The sequence below is a fragment of the Prunus mume genome, linkage group LG2 (genome assembly GCF_029339155.1).
Source record: "Prunus mume cultivar Tortuosa linkage group LG2, ASM2933915v1, whole genome shotgun sequence".
In the NCBI taxonomy this organism is placed as follows: Eukaryota; Viridiplantae; Streptophyta; class Magnoliopsida; order Rosales; family Rosaceae; genus Prunus; species Prunus mume.
Window position 1 is genome coordinate 46,058,542 of NC_142699.1, and position 10,788 is coordinate 46,069,329.

At 41.2% G+C, this 10,788-nt stretch overlaps 1 pseudogene; it reads left to right on the forward strand.

Annotated features, from left to right (window-relative positions):
- The first annotated feature begins 5,719 nt into the window (after positions 1-5,719).
- On the forward strand, positions 5,720-9,723 carry LOC148920537 (uncharacterized; annotated as a pseudogene).
- The last annotated feature ends 1,065 nt before the right edge of the window (positions 9,724-10,788 follow it).

Below are 10,788 nucleotides of genomic sequence, written 5' to 3' on the forward strand. Positions count from 1 at the left end.
TACAAAACAAATCGGAATAAGAGGACCTTACACACGGGGTGTTGGCCGAAGGTCCTCTAATGCCTAAGTTAGTTCAAGTGTTTGTAGGAAAATAATAGCTAACAAAAGGGTACATAGATGCATGTATGGTGTGAACCGAGTGGCCGGAGAATTGTGTGGGAGAGAGAAAGAGTTATGGCAGCTAGAGTTTGTGAGATGGAATTTCTATAGAATTTCAGATAGAAGTTTAAACTTACCTTGTGTAGCCATGTATTTATAGGAGCCTCGGAGGGTAGGGTTTTAGAAGACTAATTTCGCAGATGGAAAGGAATTATTCTTCCCCAATTCCGCAGTATCTTTGGCCACTCGCCTTTGGCAGCTCCGAGCTTCTTCTTTAGTGCCTTTGGCAGCTCCGAGCTTCTTCTTTAGTGTCTTCTTGTTGGTGGCATCCACTTGTCCGTTGGAATATAGGTGTGCTGGAGAGGCAAAGAAGATGTTGATGTTGAATTGGGAGCAGAGGTGCCGAAAGCGAGAGGAATCAAACTGCTTGCCATTATTCGTTATGATTCCCATTTCCACACGAAGCGTTCTATCTTGGCTGCAGTTATCATGTCTAGAGCTTTGTCTTCGACCCATTTGGTGAAGTAATCAACGGTAATGATCACGAATTTGACTTGTCACTTTCATTGCATGAACAGCCAAGGACTGATGAAGCATTGGCACTTGTCACACTCGTGGACAAGTTTAAGAGCATTGACGTGGAGAGTCAACTAGTAGTAGCCTTGCCGAATGGTTTTAAAAGCTAAGGATCGGGCGACCGAATAGTCGCCACAAGCACCTTCATCGATTTCTCTCAAGACATAGTTTCCCTATTAAGGTGTAATGCATCGCAGCAGTGGTAGGGAATGACCTCATCAATAGATAGTTTTCTGGAGAATGAGGTACATTGCCGAATGGTAGCAAATGCTTTTGGCTTCTGCCTTATCATCTCATAGCATGCCATTGGCGAGGCAGGCGTAGATGGGATTCATCCAACTGGGGTCCTACAATCTACTTTGAAATGACCGGTGGTGTATACTGGCGATCGATCGCTTTCTCCAAAGCTTGCATCTTTTGGTGAGCCAATTTCCCAACACTGTCGATGTGAAGTGTCGAAAAAGATCTTTGGGTCGAATGGTCCTTCAGCTAGAGGTAGGTTCGGCAGTGATGTGGATGGCTCTAACATGAGTTCGTCTGCCAATGGTAATGTGAATTTAGAGATGAAGTCGGCTACAGCTTGGCCTTTTTGTGCACGTCTGGTCTAATAGTGAATGTCAAAATTGTTGAGCTCAATGGCCTATTTGATTAACCTTCCTGACATTTCTAGTCTCTGTAAGACTTGGCCTAAGGGCTGATTGGTGAGCACTATGATGGTGTGAGCTTGGAAGTAAGGCCGAAGCTTACAAGAAAAGATGACAGGGCATAGGCGAGCTTCTCCAGCCTTGGGTACCAAAGCTCAGCCTCTTCCAAGGCATGGCTTGTGTAGAAGAAGAGGATGTTTGATACCTTCGAAGCTTACGAATCAGCACAGCATAAGATTGCCATTTTAGACTGAGAGGACACGAACAGTGTCGGGAGGCGTAAGGCTTGGCGGCTACCATTTGTTTCCCCATGTCATGACCACTAGGCTTGGGTACACTCTTGAGCAACTGCTCCTGCCAATGATGCATGATCTGTTCAAGGCCATTCCGCACCTAGGCCGAATGAGTTTGTTGCTCGTACAGCTGCCTCTGAGTGTCATCGAGCCTGGAAGAGAGGATGTTGGTGTGATCCTGCATCTTCGCCATGTCCTACCGTAGGGATTCTATTTGAACCAAGGTTGGCTTTAATAGTGCTTTTTCGCGTGGATGTCTCCTACCACGGCGTGATGGTTGAGGAGCGTGACTAAGGATGAAGCCATCAGGTGTGAAGGATGAAGGTGGATTCATATTTGATAGGATTTTTAGTACCTGCGCAAACAGGGTTAAAACTCCTACAAAACTTGCAAGAATGACAAGGTTATTGTAGTATAAATGATTCTCGCAAGGTCGTTCTCCACAGGGATTATTAAATAACTCGTAGCAACCAAATTCTAATTAATTATTGCAAAAGAGAAAGTTGAGATGTTTGATTTGAAGACCTTAAATTAAAAGGAATTTAACTAATAAAAATAAGGCAATATGCAAAATTAAAGCTAAGAGCAAGAGAAACAGTTGTGTTTTTAGAAATCAAATTAAGAAAGCACTAAGGATCCGCCATCACCTTAACAATTCTATATAGTTCCCCAATTACTTATGACCTATACATGCATATTTCGAAGGTTAGGTATTCCTAATATATGCCTACTTGGACCCCCAACATAGAGCGTATATCACACATGCAATCCGTCTGTGGTATTGGATCAAATCTAAACATCCATGACTCATTAAGTTTTGTGAAACCTTTGAAAAACCATGCAACCCTTAAGATGTGGTATTCATCCTAAGTGAACTTGCATACATATTAATCACAAGAAGCCTTCACAATTTGGGACCGACCTCCGACCAAAACTGCATCAAATTACTTTTCTAAACATCCTAATGGTGATCAAGCATCAAGACACTTAGATAGTTTAACCCAGTGATGAATAATTCGAAAACCTGCATGCATATAATCATAAGCAAATTGGACAGAAACTACATATTCTTGCTAAGGCTCGTGGCCTCATCCTAGCAAAACAGAGTTAGTTACGCATGTTCACTATTGAAATCCAAGAAAATATCATTAAGAAGAATAAGAATGAAAACACCTGAAAGTAGCGAAAATCTAAAACCCTAGCAATTGCTCCAAAAGCCAAAAAGAAATAAAAAGGGAGTCCCCTAAATTGCTGTGAAAAGGAGCTTAAATACCTCCTAAAACCTAGCTCCCCAATCCCCACAAGGAAACTAAGTTAAAATAAAATAAGACTAAGAAATAAAGTCCAAATTGGATTAGGAAAATCTGCCCGCAATCTGCCCAGCCACGTTTTGGCCTCAAATCTCCTCCAAATCCAGCCCAAGATAGCTTGTTTTAAAGATGAAAACGTTCTGAACACTTCTCCAGAAGGCCACAAACCCATCCGAGGTCATCTTGGGCTCCAAAAACGCAATAAAAGCCCAAAACGTCACTGTTCCAGCACGGCGCACTGTTCCTTTATTTATTCGCCAGGAAATCATCGCTTGGTGGAAAAGTCTGAAATTCTGACATGATGAAGCTAAGTGACTCACGAACGTCCTCCAACTGGAATTACTCCAAAATTCATCCATTTGATTATGTTTTGCTCCAGAGGGTGTCCGAAAGTCCTATATTGGAAATATAATTTAAAGTATCAAAATTCTTCCAAAATATTAACCAAAATATACTAAGAATGGGGTTAAATATATAATATAAAATTGACTCATCAATATTCACTGCAGAGAGATATGGGTCAATCAGTGACATTTTCCATATATGGCACCAATCTATTAGCGCTCAAAACTAAACGAGTAGTAGTAGGCCCAACCTAAAGATGAGGTGGATGATCGAGGGATTAGATATGCCTTCAGTAAAGACTTCGCTTCAGTAGGTTGAGCGTTATCTACGCACAGAGAGAGAGAGAGAGAGAGAGAGAGAGAGAGAGCAGAGGCAGACAGGCATGCAGACATGCAGCACAGACAAACAAAGAGAGACAGAGACAGAGACACAGAGAGAGAGTGTGGTACCTGTCGAAGGCCCTCTGATACTAAAGTTAGCCAAAGTAGGGAGGAGTTAGCTATTGACAAAACAACGGCATAAGTGTCAAGTTTCGCATGTCTCCTTGGTATCAAGTTTCAATGTGGGACTTGTGGAAGTAGCCAGAGAGGCTACCATGTGTCCCAGTGATTATACCAATGAGGAACCTGAGAGATTCCTACAAGATACATGTTTCACCCATTTTGTTTTGGTTCCTCTGATGGTAGGGTAAAAATCCTCATTGGCCTGGAAACCATTTGTGATCAACAAGTCAACTTTCTATTAAGTGTGAGCATGCCATTGTTAGCAGTTTAAAACCCTAACATGGACATAGAAAAACGTAATAACTTGAGCCCCAAGTTACTGACTTGATCAAACGATTGTGAATTTGGGGGATGAATAACTCCCAAGTATTTTCTTTTCTTCCCTCGGACTGGTGAGGACTTCATAATTTATCACGGCAAAAGTCAATGGTAATTCTGGCCATAGAGACCTCGCTAGATGGGTAGAATTGAGATTTCTTCGACCAATTGACCGAAATGGCTGGGTTGATGATTGTGCCTTTGGGCTATACCACAGATTCCACTTTGCTTGATTATGAATCAATCAAGAGCTATTATGGCAATTCTGGGTGCTTGTAAGATCCTGTAATTTTTTGAGGTTTTCATATTATAAAAACCCAAGTTACGCTTAATTTGGCTTGAGTGAACCAAATTTATAACGACAAAACACAATTCGCTTGCCTTTTCTAAAGCTGGACTAAATTTGGAACGAAAGAAGTCTCGTTTCCCTTAGCTAGTGACCTATTTTTTGGGCTACATTGGTAATAGAAACCTGATTTTCACCTGTTTTGTTGAAAGCTGAATGACTTTTGCAAACTAGATAGCTTGATTGTTGCTAGGTTTGAAGACTCTTAAGATCAAATAATCTATGATTTATGTCAGTTTTGACTTAAGAGTGATTGATTTTTATTGTTGAGATGTTGATTGTCCTTTTTGCGAGCTCTTATCTTTCTGTATTTATAGGCAAAGTACATGGTGCTTTGCCCCTTGGTATCTTGGAATTTCTGTAAAATTCCTTCCACTTTTGCACTCTCAACTCGAATTGTCGAACCTTGGTGTTATATTCGCCTATCAATTCGAATTCTCATGATGATTAATTCCCCTTGACTTTACTTTCCATCCATTCCTACCAATTTTCCTGAAATCCCTCTGCCCTTTCCAGCTTTATGGATGGGTTCACGTGGGCTTTTGGAATAGTGGAAAAAGAATTCCTTTTCCTGTCTGCTTGTCTGGAGATAAACGGTGGTGATTGATTCCCTGGGTCTTTCTGAACAAACTGGAGGCAATTGGAGGCTGGGCATTTGTGTGGGTCAAAGCTGGGTATGTTAAATTAAATTACCTAGGCTTCTTCAATGTTTTGGGCTGATTCCCAATCCTGGCAAATATGGAGCCCAACGCTGTTATGTCATCATGGGCCAATAGTGATGGGCTAGCGTGCACAATTTAGGCCCAAACAATGCCCCCTAAGTCTAAATCGTTTTGAAAACGTTTTCAGGTTTAATGATGCACGCCATTTCCTTCCTTTGCTTTAGCCCACTTCTGCCTACTGTCTTCCTTTCGTTTTTAAACTTGAAAATGTCCTCCTCTGTTTTCCCTCTGTCTTCCTCTCTTCCTCTTGCCTATATCTCTAGGGCAGGGGTTGATAACCATGCAATTTGAAGCAAGCTCTACGCATATATCCAGAAGAACCTGGATGAAAATGTCCTTCACCTGTCTGAGAATACCTTTGTTCTAGGACCTTATTGGTTTGGTAATGTTCCTGAGGAAATGGGTAATCTATTTAAGGAAGACGATGAGGCTCTTCTGTGCTTCCAAAGCTCTTCTGCTGTAGGTTCTCACAACTGGGTTAGCAAGAATTTGAGCCACTTCTATCCCTCTAGTGCAGTGAGGAATAGTATAGTGAAGTGGTCAGACTGGATTGACAAACTCCTATGAGGTATGGAGGTCATTGGAAAAAGGCTGGGATAGATGACTTCATCCTTCTGTCTAAGAAATCTGTGAATAGGGATGAGAATCTGCTGGCTGCTGCTCTTTACTTCTGGAATTCTGCCAACAACACATTTGATTTTCGTGTGGGCCCCATGACTCCAACCCTGCTGGACATGGCTCAGATTTTTGGTTTTAGACCTCACAAGAGACCTGTTAATGCAATTGGTGACTACCACAGAAAGAAGAATCAAGAGTAGCTAGCTAAGCCATTCACCATTACAACTGCCACGATCAATCAGAACTGCACGTTCTCGAATTATTTGAAGAAATTCAGCACTGAGAGAGATATGTGATAAGGTCATAATTTCACACATTTGCATGCCTTCTTTGCTTAGTAATTTTGTTTAGCTTCTCTCTATTTTGAGTCTCTTACCTATGTTTGTGTGTTTTGTAGGTTAAGACAGCAAGAGATCACATTTGATGCAATCCATGCTTGTTAAGGGCTGATTGGGATAAGAGGAATATGGGCTTAAAGACAAACCCAATTTGGGCCACACTCCTTGTCAGTCCAGTTTCGTAGGTCATCTTGCAGGCCTCATTTCAGCAACTTACACAGGTCGGATGAGGAAACATCCTTGATAGACGTTGTTCCAATGGGTGTCTATTATAACATATCCAAATTTCAGCCAAATTGGATAAATCTGGAGCCCTTAGCACGTCAAAGACTGAACCAAGTTCACAGAAATGTCATGATTGGCTGCCATCACATCTACATCCCTAACCCTAGAGCCATGTGCTCAGCATGGGCAGCCATACATGGGAGTCAAATCAGCTCAGGAACTCAGAAAGATGGATAAAAGTCAAGCTTTCCATAAAAAAATCATACCAAAGCATGTATTTGGTAGCTGGAGCAGTTGGCAAGTATGGGCAGCTGGAGCAAGTAGCAAGCATGGGCAGAAGGGAGCAGTTGGGAGCAGCTAAGAGAGGTGTGCTTCACCAGCCAAAGGGGAGGACGAAATTGCACTCTATAAATAGAGGGCTGCACACTCATTCAAGGATATAGAGAGTCAGATACACAATTTCACTTCACCCATTACTCTCATACACAAATTCAGATTCACCACAAAGAGAGAAGAAGAGAGCTTGGAGCTGTCCTGGGAATTCCTTGCTGCCATCATCTAGTTCTTCTCCTCTCTTTATCCTATCTATGTATTTCTTATTTTCTGTATTCATAGTTATGTTTAACTAATCCATTTAGTTAGGGCTTAGGATGAAGCCCTAGTCATGAATATTCAATGTTATGGATGATTTTATAGTTAATTGATTTCCTTGCTTTCATTACCAAGTTGTTAATCTCTAGTTTATTATGTGCTTGATGTATGTTTTCTTGGAGTAGCTAACTAAGATTTTATGCATCTAGCACAGGTTGGGAAGGGGTTTAGATTCACCAATTCTACTCTCCTTTCACAAGCAACACATGAATGGCCTAAGAATCATTCAAGGGGTTAATAACCATAGGTTGACTAGGACAGATACCATGTTCTAGGACTTGTGTGATTATCATATTCTCAAGGAGCTTAATGACTCTTGTATGCTTTATTCTAAGTAGATACCATGCTTAGGTTGCATATTAGAGATCACGTGTTGTGTAGATACCATGCATAATCACATGCCTTAGGAGAATCATGCATCCTGCACCTAGATACCATAGGCTTGTATGCGATAATCTATTGTTGATGAAGCTTGAGTCAATTTCTATGCATTCATAACTTGGATAGGAAGACTAGTGGTAGATTCCAAGGCTCTAACACCTCTCAATCTTTGTTTCACAACTTTTTGATTGCTGCCAGTGTTTACTTTCGAGCACTTTCATTTCACGTTCTTCTTTTCATTTCAACAACAAAACCCCCCATTTCGAGTGCGTGTGTGGTGCTAGGATTCTGTCCTAGACCTTGAGTAATTAGCAAGAGGCATTGTTGAATTCGACCTTGCCTTTAGCTAGTTAGTCAGTTTCTTTGTTCTATATTTTTCTAGCATTCTAAGTAATTTAACTTGGAACCAAGTTACCATTCTCTGTGGGATCGACCTCGTATTTACATAAGCTATACTATAAACGGTTCGTGCACTTGCGAGAATTAAAGTTGCTGTTTTTAATAACTCATTTTAGTTGTTAGGAATTGAATCAACAATATGGATCAACAACACATGTTGTTCCTTTTGTATTGGCTAAATATGTTTGTCTTTCCAAACTGTTCTTCAACAGTTCTGCTTGAATACAAGCATCTGACAGAAGATCTGCATAACCATACTAATGTGGGGCTTGGTCCCATAGTACCACCTTAGAGAATCCTTTGAACATCTCTGCTCCTGGCGCATGACTCTGGATTGCCTGCTAACCCTTTCTTCTTCTGTGTAGTCACTTATGCTATTGCTGCTAGAGACTTAGAGCTCTCTTTTGGCAATGAGGAGGATGATTACGATACTCGGCCTAATCAACTGTTAGGGCAACTCATACATTAGAAAGAAAAAAAGAAAGGAAACCACTCAGGCTAAGGACAAGGTGCAATCCACTGAACCTCCGGTATATTTTTGTCATTTAGCTCTATCATTCCTTTTGATTAGTTCTGAGCTGATTTCTGACTTCTTTCCTTGTATATTTGCAGTTAAGAGTTCTCCCCCCTCCTCCTACCGAGGCAAAAGGCTCAAAAAAGACAGGGCTGTTAGTGAGTCTAAAGAGACAGAAGAGGCTGCAGCTGTTCCCACAACAACCACAAAGACTGATGAAGAGTTGCGATAGGGTTTTGAAGCTGTGGAGAAAGAGAAAGAGGTTTCCAATGAGGACTTAGAAAAAACCAAAGATGTAGAAGAGGTGAGGTTTCCTTTATTCCTTCAGACTGAATTGGATATCCTTGTGTTTCATTTTTCTGATGTGAATTTTGTCTTTCTGTAGGAGGAGATCCCTACTGAAATGATAGCAGAAAGTATTACATTGGCTAGGAACCAATAAGAAGCTCAAAGGGTAGAACCCACCAATTCAGAGTTGGCCTTGTTTGATGATGTGGAGGCAGAACACTTTGTTGCTGCTTCAGAACCTAAGGTAGTTTCTATTCTCTCTCAACTTTGTCTGGTCTCTTCAATTCTATCTATCTTTGCCTTTCTAAACGATGTTCCTGCATTTCTAGGTGGAGGAGGACAGAACTACTGGGCTTTAGCTGTGGTGACCATCATGCCTTGGGATTTTTCTTTCTTTTGCAGTTCTAAGTAGAACTAATTCAAGCTATTCTTTGCATATCCCTGTTCATTCTGTTCGGGCTCGTCCACCACACCTCCATTCTTGATTGGTGGCGAGTTTGAAGCTATGGATTTAGAGGCTCAACCGGATAAACTTGAGAAACTTGGATCCACACCCAGCAAGGCTAAGTCCAAAGCAGTTGATGAGGTAGTGGAAAGAGTTAGAATCTAGCAGTCAACTAAGCTGGATTTGGATGAGCACAAGGAAGTTGTTGATCAGTTGATAAAAGACCTGGACCTGCTACACAGGGAGAACATGGCTCCCAGGCCTATTCTTGAGATCAGCCTAGGTTAGGTTGGCAAGAGATGTGCTCAACCTCTACAATCGTCATGAAGATCTCAATCCCTTTTTCAATGCCTCCGAGTTCTGCAAAGCTACTCATGAAGCCAACCTGGTCGATTATCATAAAAAAAAGGCAAAACTAGACATGCTGGTTACAGACTATAAGGAGACTAAGTCTGCTGATGATAATTTGGACAAGCAGATTGAAGAACTCCAGAAACAGTTGGTTGGATTAAGGGAAAGGCAGAACAGACTTGGGGCTGGATTGGGAACCAAGACTAAGACCGCTTTCCTTATGCAGAACATGGTTTCAACCTCAAGCCTGCCTTAGAAATTGCAGAGGCTTCTACTCACCAAGGAGTGCTCCTCCAAAAGGAAATTTCTACCAAAAAGCCTGGATTGCAGGAGACTCTTAGGAAGTTAGGACTTTAGATTTATGCCCCTTTTGTAATAGAACGTAGTCATGTAAACAAATGACTATATTTAATAAAGGGTTCTAATTGTTTTTGTGGAACTTTGTATTTTCATTTTCTTCTAACTATATAAAACAAAAGAAGGCATAAATGAAACACACTAAAATGAAATTACTGTAGAAACTGAATGAAAAGTCAGACAACAGTCCCATTCTGTTCCCCTTCGACCCCAGGATCTGTTTGCACTGTCTGTTAATCCCATATTGTTGGATAGAACTTCTTCAACCATTTGGCCCCCAATCCAAGGACTTGTTTGATTATGAAAGGGTCTTCCCATGTACGTGACCATTTTTCATAACCAGCTAAGTGTGCTCAGAGGCAGGATTGCCCTCCAAACCACTTCCCCTTCCTCAAAACTCTTGTTTTTAACTTTCTTGTTATAGGCTCTTTCAACAGCCTGTTTTCCTGCAAAGAGTTTGTTGAGGGTATTAATTCTGCTTGTGTCTAATCCTTCCAGGTCTAGCAACATTGCTTGAGAGTAGTCTTCTCCAACCAGATTATGTTGCTGGGCAATCCTAATGGACTGATCTGCAATTTTCATGGGCAGAATTAAGTCATGACCATAGGTTAGAGCATATGGCGTCATGCTAGTTGCATCTCTTTTTGAAGTTCTGTAGGCCCAGAGAGTTTCTGATAATTTCTCATGTCATTGCCTTGGATTATCTTCAAGCATTTTTCCAATGATATTGATGATCACCTTGTTGCTTGATTCTGCCAGTCCATTTGCCTGAGCATAGTAAGGAGTGGATTGAAGTAGTTTGATTTTGAGTCCTTCGGCCATATCTAGCATTTCTTTGGATATGAAGAAAGTTCCCCTATTAGTTGTGATTGACTCTGGTATGCCAAACCTTTGTATGGTGGATTTGACTGGTTTGGCTTCTACCCACTTAGTAAAATAAGCTGTAGCCACAATGATAAAATAGTGTTGTTTGCTGCTGGTTGAATAGATCTTGTCAATGAGGTCCATTGCCCATCCTTTGAATCGCCATGGTTTAACCACTGGATTCATGGGAACTGAGGGAGC